Genomic DNA, 7,728 nt, shown 5'->3' with positions numbered 1-7,728 from the left:
CATCAGCCCTTCCTCCACCATGGCTCCTCCCTCCGTCGGCTCCACCGTGGGTCGCCTTCATGGCTGTGGCCTGGGTCCCGCCTGGCTCCGCCTGCTCCAAGTCCCTCCTGTCTCCTCTCTGGCTCCTCCCTCCATCTGGTCTGCCCTGGCTCCTCCTGTCTCCTCCCTGGCTCCTCCCTCCGTCGTCTCCACCCTGGACTCTGTTTGCCGTCCTCCTCCCGGGTGTCCGTCCTCCACCCGAACCTCCTCCTGAGTTCTCCTCCGTCCCTCCCTTTGTTGTTCCTGCTGCAGGTGCTTTTTCCTCAAGTGCTTTATATTGTTTGGTATAGTGTGCCATTGCTTAATACATTATGTCACTTAATTACCAGTTCACATATGTACTGGTAATTAACTGGTCTTTTATTTGTTCTGCTGAGTTTGTTTTGGCTTATGCTACCAACATGGGACATGAAGACCGATCGTGCCAATAATTATGATGCATCAAATGTACCCTTGACTCCTGGTCTTCATTGTGCATTCTGTTCTATTTATTGGGTCAAGTTGTGTTCCCCAAGAGCTTCATTTTGGAGAATGCAAGCATCCTTCAATGCACCTTCCTATCAAACAATACTGTGTTTGCTATTCAGTCAGGATTGACTGCTTCTCTGCCTCTCACTCAGGTGTTTGCATTTAGATAGGGGCACCCCGAACTTAACTGAATAAATACAGTAGAAATATTTGGAATTCATATAATAATAATAAATATTTAGAAATCAACAACATAATTTGAAGACTGACGTTTCAAGGCCTGAGTTGCGTAAGGACCACTATGTGCATCTTAATACTCAAGTGCAATTCAACCACCCCTAACTATAGCTCACAAAGATTTCATTATGAAGACAACAGATCACAGATGAGCATAAGAATTTCTTGACCCCATACAAACTCAATTCAGGACAAATCTAAATTACTAAATATTGATGGTGGACTTAAACTGAGTTTTTTAGGTGATCTCATCCATGTTAGTGGAGCAGCAAAGTATCTCCAAGACACCAAGACATCTTTTAAACAACAGAGATTGACGCTACATTATCATTCAACAAGCCGATTTGAAGAATTGACCGTGAACCATTTGCCTTTTAGAAATATGGCTGATGATGATCTTGATATAGCCACACATGTGGTGACAGCAATACTGACAGAGAAGTTTCCTCAGATGAGGACAAAAGCACAGTAGAAGGAGAAGTAAAAGTGGCTCTTGAGAAACTACAGGGCATTGTTTCAATAGGTGCAAATGCTGATCTAAGTGTGAATCACAGTCAGCAAACTGCAGTCAAAAAATTAACTTGTACATTTTATGGTGACTTCCAGCTGCCGTCAAACCCGACCTCTTTTGAAGATGCTTTGAAAGTTTTCACTGATCTTCCAAAACTGCTGAAAGAAAACCAAGAGCCGGTGGTTCCACTGAGAGTTTGGCTTTTTCCCTTTGGACAAACTTCACAAAAGAGCTTCAAAGCTTCAGAAAGACATCAGCATGGATCTGATCATAGACACTGAGTCAGTGATTGAGAGTTTAAATACAGCTGAGATGAAATGCAGTGATCTTCTGAAAGAATTGCCTGCTCTGACTTTTGCTGCATTTAATGATAAAATTCTACACATGAAGCAAAACTGCCACATGTACAAACTGAGACTCATGAAGAAACTCGGCTCTTTGCTGCCAAATATGTGTGGGAATGTGAGGAAGGAAACTGACCTGATTGATCTTCTACAAGAACATGATAAATCTCCATTCAGAGGAAGAGATCTTGCAGAATGGCTGGAAGAGAGAGAAAGCGCGTCTGACATTATAAAATCACTCCTCAGACATCATGATGGATCTGGAGGACGGGAATCTGGTGAGTTACACATTCACATCATTGAACTGCTCAGATGTGCTGCTTCTTCAACAAACTGCCTATCTGAATCCTTCAACACAAGGAGAAACTGATGAGAAGAGCCCTGATACAAAGCAAAAGTCTTGGCTCACTCCTGAGATCCGATAGTCCATGAAGAGCTATTTGGAGATATTTAAGAACTTAATTGATTCAAAAGACCGTAAACCAGCCAAGTGTATTATGTCCTCTGAATGGAGATTTATCATGTTCTTGTAGAAGATCAATCAGGTCAGTTTCCTTCCTCACATTCCCACAAATATTTGGCAGCAAAGAGCCGAGTTTCTTCATGAGTCTCAGTTTGTACTGCCTGCATTCTCTTGTGTGAAAAGATATGTGATGAAGCAGTCTGCTTCCCTCATCCATCCAAACCAGTCTGTCCAGTCCCTGAAGAGGTCAAAGGTCAGAGTGTGGTTCTGAAGGTGGTTCCTCCATCATGTCCTGCTACAGTGGAGCTCAGATTATTGTATAAAGCGAAGCAGGACACAGTCTGGAGATCTGAAGCTGTGCTGAAGGATCAAGACACAGTTACTCTGACTGATCTGAGAGAAGAAACTGAGTATGAGATCAAATGTGCAGCGCTGGGGATACTCAACTACACTGTAGACAGTGATGTGATCAGCATTACCACAGAGGTACGATGATCATTCATCAAATATCAGCTGGCAATAAGAACATTATGTATCTGAACAGAAATATTATAACTTACCCTCTTAATGTCAATTTCATAATTTAATCAGTTGTTCATTAGAATCAAGTGTGTTTTTCAGCAAAGTACAAAAAACCTAGTAGTTATGGGTGAGTCCTGGAAAAGACTTAGAGCCAGATTTACTAAACAGGGCAAATCAGCACAATTCCAAAACCGCGCCGATGGGAGTGGAAATTTCTGCAAGTGATTGCGCAATGCGCAAATTAAAGAACACAGACACAGTCAGATCATTTCCATAATGATCAACACAATCTACCAAGAGCAGCGCAAATTAGCGTCTGCATTGAGCAAAGTTTTTTTGGGGCTTAAACTGCGCAAATAGCAGTAATTTGAGGAGCGCAAACGTTAGTAAATCACGTTTCGTGATTCAATTAACTCCTACAAATGTATATTCAATAAGGTCAGGTGTGAAAATAACCGTGTCCACGCCTTTTCAGCGCTAATTCTTCACTGATGGTCTTTAGTAAACCCTGACAGTACTATTTTAACACCAAAAGACATTTTGTGCTGGCGCAAGCTGTTAGTAAATCTGGCCCTTAATGTAATAAATGTATTGTTTTGTCTATTAAACAGAGAAAAAGCAAGGACATTGGAACAGCAGGAATCAAAGCAGAGAAAATAGATAATCTATTTCACAGGCTTCATCTTGAAGGCAGGCACCACAATAAACTGAGAGCTGCAGATGTTCTTCAGATAACCAAACATTCATTACAGTCCCATGAGTCTTGTGCTGAAGATGAGCTGATTCAGACTTTCATACAAAAACTACTGATGATGAACTACAGAGCAAGATACATGAAAGCTAAAGAGAACAACGAGGAATATCACAAACAACAAAGAGACAATGACCCATCTGAAGATGAATGTGATATTTTTCATGAAATGTCTTTTTCTGATGAAGGACAAGTCAATCTGATCAAATCCACCCGATGGATGTCCAGATGGCCGTGTTTGATTGTGCTGATGGTTTCCTGAAGCAGCTGATGGTCACTAAACTGTCCCAGTGTCAATATGCTCTGCCTCTGCTTGTCAGTGACTCACCTGAAGATGAGAGTGATATTTTTGATGAAATGTATTTTTCTAATAAAAGCACCAGTCAGTCTGATCGAATCCACCCGATGGATGTTCAGGTGGCAGTGTTTCATTGTGCTGATGGTTTCCTGAAGCAGCTGATGGTGACTAAACTGTCCCAGTGTCAGTACGCTCTGCCTCTGCTTGTTCCTGATCCATTCACACAACAGATTGAGTTTCCTCTCTGGACATTCAGACAAATCAACAAGAGCTGGAAGATGAAAAACATCAACAATGAACTCAAATGATGAACATGAGAAGATGTTCTCTCAGAATCCTCAGATGTTCATCTCAGAATCCTCCTGGATGAAAATACATCAGCCGATCTTTCTGTTGTAAAGCACAGGTATAAGTGAAAGTGAAAGTGACGTGACATGTGGCCAAGTATGGTTACCCATACTAGGAATTAGTGCTCTGCGTTTAACCCATCCTAAGTGAGAGAGCGATGTACATCCCCTCCCCCCACCTACAATTCCTGCCGGACTTGAGACTCGAACTCGCAACCTTTGGGTTACGAGTCCGACTCTCTAACCATTAGGCCACGACTTTCCCCCTCAATATAATAAAAAAAGGATAACAGACATAAAACTGAAAAAGAAACATGGTAATTATGAAGAACTCTGGGCTGAACTGACTGAACCTGAGAGAATATCTGAGGATCTTCAAGCTGCAGCCTTTGGTTTGGAGCACATCATGAGGGAGATCGGTCAGATCTATGAATCATGTTCATCTGTGAAGAAGAACAAGAAAGACCTGAAAGACTTCTCTTCTCTCGCGAGTCTCGCAGCAGAGATGATGATCTCTGGATTTCCACTGGAGCTGATGGATGGAGATGCTGCTCATGTTCCTGTGATCTGGATCTCTGCTGTTCTAGATCAACTCATCCTGAAACTGGGAGACCAGAGAGTATTTGTGCTGTCTTTGTGCTCTAGAACTGGCTGGAAGATCAACAAGTGATCATGACAATGAATTGGCCACATTTTCTGTTGGTCTTGCAAATCTGACCTTGATCAACATCTTTGGAGAAAACCTTGCTGAGATGCAGGAGATTCTTCAGATTGTTGTTCAGGCCTTCATGAGGATGAAGAAGGTCAGACTGAAACCCAGCTGTGTGTTTGTGCATCAGAACGTTACTGACATAACAGCTGGAGAGAAAAACATGGAGGGAAGGAGAAGACTGCTGGAGAAACTGGATGAGATGACAAAACTCGCTGCTGAAGAGGAAGACTGTAATGTTGAATGTTTCAGTGATGTCACTGAATTTGAAGTTCAGAATGATGCAAAGTATTTTGCTCATCTCTGGGAGGGAAACCCACCAATGGTACCATCAAACCCAAATTACTGTGAGAATATTCAAGAACTAAAGGAAACTATTATGTCTCAAGCCTCAAAATCACATGGAATGATGCTGACACATTGAAAAAATCATATTAAAGATCTCTGGGAGGCTTTACTGAATGAACGATTTGTGTTCAGTTTCAGAAATTCTCTGGAGATTTCAGCCTACAGGAAACTGGAGACTGAATACAGCAAGTGGTCCTGGAGTCTTCGCAGTGCCATGATGGAATCTGAGAACAAACTACACAACAAAATAGAAAATGAAACAATTCATGAAGTTGAGGAAACTGATCTTCAAAGAGGATTGAAGAAGACAAGTGAAGAAGGGAAAAAATCAGTGTCAGAGTTATTTGAGAATGATGCTGCTTTACTGATTCAGTGGAAAACATCATTTGAAATCAAAATCAAAGAGCTTCAGGAAAACATTGTGAGAGAATGCTCAGAGGACACGTAATGAAAACAGTCTCTTGGAAAATAGCAAAGAACTTGCTTTAAAATTCAAAGAAAATACATTTCATAAAAAAGCACTGAAGGAGGAGTTTGATCTGTTTTGGAAACAGAGTGTGAAGAAGATTATCAGAAACACTCCTGTAATCAAAGACATTGACATAATAAGAGACGTGAGAGAGATCCTGAGTGACATCTATGAAAGCACTCCTGTAGATCACTGGAGGAAGAGCAGAGATATTTTCACTATGTCAGGTTATTCTGGATATGTTTTTTTCAAAAGGTTCAAAAAAAGAGGAATTAGAGATACTTGCCAAACAGTTAAAGAAACATGTAGATTTGCTCAAATCTTGTCTCTAGAGGATGAAGCTCAAGTAAGATCATTTGTCACAGATGTTGTTCGGCAGACAGATATAATGATCATGTCATTTAACATTTCAAATATTGGCTACAATATCAGCTGCATTCAACAACTCATATATTACATCAGGAAGAGAGTAAAAAAACATCAGGAAGGACCAGTGAAATATGTGTTTAAGAATGAATTCTTCATGGATTTGGTTATTTTCATCTGTAAGAGAGCAAACAAGATGATCACTGACCAACACGGCATGTTCAGAGAAGCCAATGGTGCTGTAATATATGTTGAGAAGAAAAAACAAGAGAATTATAATGTTTTCCAGAATCACCTGTATGGAGCTGTATCAGCTAGCATTTTTGGCAAGATCATCTGTCAGAAATTGAAAGAGCCCATTGAGCAGAGTGTCTACAAGAAGACTGCCAGATATCTGACAGATGAAATGAGATCAAACTGTGAATCACTGAATGGAAGCAGAGCAAATCTGGAGAAACACATCCTTAAGATACTGGCAGAAGAGGAGGATTTTAACAAATACATGAACTAAATTCATAATCCCTGAGATCACTTCAAGAGTTTAATCAGAGATGAAGTCAGTCGGTACATCAACGATAAGTTCAGTGTCAGTGTTTTACCCAAGATGAAGGAGAACATTAAACTCCTGGAGCAGAAGATCATGAAAGCAGCACATGAATCCACTGAACATGTTCAAGTCAACAGTGGAGATGCTGGTTTGTGGTTGAAGAGTTTCACACAGAAGCTCTCAGAAGAGCTGATCTTCTCTGTAAAAGACCTCAGTGGAGTTTCAACCTCCTAGAAGCAGTGATAGGAAAATAACTTTTTGAGGTAAAGGTTGACATCAGTATTGGTTTCAGCACAAAGACATTTCCAATAAAACTGGACTATATGTTTAGACCAGATGAGCTTCTGATTGATCACTTCTGTCAGTGGTATTGGGCTCAATGTCCATTTCGTAAAGCCACCTGCACCAACACCATAGAAAACCATGATGGAGATCATAGTGTTGCTTTCCACAGAGTGAGAGAAACTAAAGGATGGCATTTCTCTCAAACTCAGTATCTCTGTGCTGTTATTTGCACCAAATTAGTGGCAAGTGATCAGGATTTCTATGAACCAGATGTAACGTTCCCTTTGAGAAAACACAGAAGAGCAGGAGGAGTTTATGCAGACTGGAGCATCACCCCTGATCTCTCTGAACTGCCATACTGGAAGTGGTTTGTGTGCATATTCAATAAAGATCTGGAAAAATACTACAGTAAAACATTTGATGGTTATGGCAAGATCCCAGATGAATGGAACAGATATTCAAAACAGGATGCTATTGAGAGTTTGGGTCAATGCATCTAATGGAGCAGATAAACAATGATAATCTTCCTTCTCCTCTCAGATTGTCCTCGGATCACAGCCAGAAATTACTTTCTATTAAACTTTTACTTTTAGTAATTTAGCAGACGCTTTTATCCAAAGCGACTTACAAATAAGAAAAAGTAATTAAAACTAAAAGCTAAAACTCTATAAATACTATATATACACATTTAAGAAAATAAAAGAAATTAAATAAAAATGACAAATGCATACAACAACATTTCAAAACTAAACATTTAAATGAAAACAAAAAAAAAAAGCTAAAAACAATTCAAAATATTAAAAGAACAAAAGGTATGAGTATAATAATGATTCTAACATAACACTAAGCCAAACACCAAAAAACAACTACATATGTGCATGTACAGCCACACACATATACATGTACATATATATAAATACATTAAATATATACAGTGGGTACGGAAAGTATTCAGACCCCCTTAAATTTTTCACTCTTTGTTATATTGCAGCCATTTGCTAAAATCATTTAAGTTAATTTTTTT

At 39.9% G+C, this 7,728-nt stretch overlaps 3 pseudogenes; all 3 read left to right on the top strand.

Moving 5' to 3' along the window:
* Positions 1–925: 925 nt before the first annotated feature.
* Positions 926–2,557, top strand: LOC107733175 (stonustoxin subunit alpha-like; annotated as a pseudogene).
* Positions 2,558–4,386: 1,829 nt separating this feature from the next.
* On the top strand, positions 4,387–5,470 carry LOC107733109 (interferon-induced very large GTPase 1-like; annotated as a pseudogene).
* A 1-nt stretch (position 5,471) lies between these two features.
* On the top strand, positions 5,472–7,204 carry LOC107733006 (interferon-induced very large GTPase 1-like; annotated as a pseudogene).
* Positions 7,205–7,728: the final 524 nt, after the last annotated feature.

This window comes from Sinocyclocheilus rhinocerous, unplaced genomic scaffold, assembly GCF_001515625.1.
Source record: "Sinocyclocheilus rhinocerous isolate Xijiao unplaced genomic scaffold, SAMN03320098_v1.1 scaffold8182, whole genome shotgun sequence".
NCBI lineage: Eukaryota > Metazoa > Chordata > Actinopteri > Cypriniformes > Cyprinidae > Sinocyclocheilus > Sinocyclocheilus rhinocerous.
Note: the sequence above shows the minus strand (reverse complement) of the source record. Positions and strands in the feature narration are given on the sequence as shown.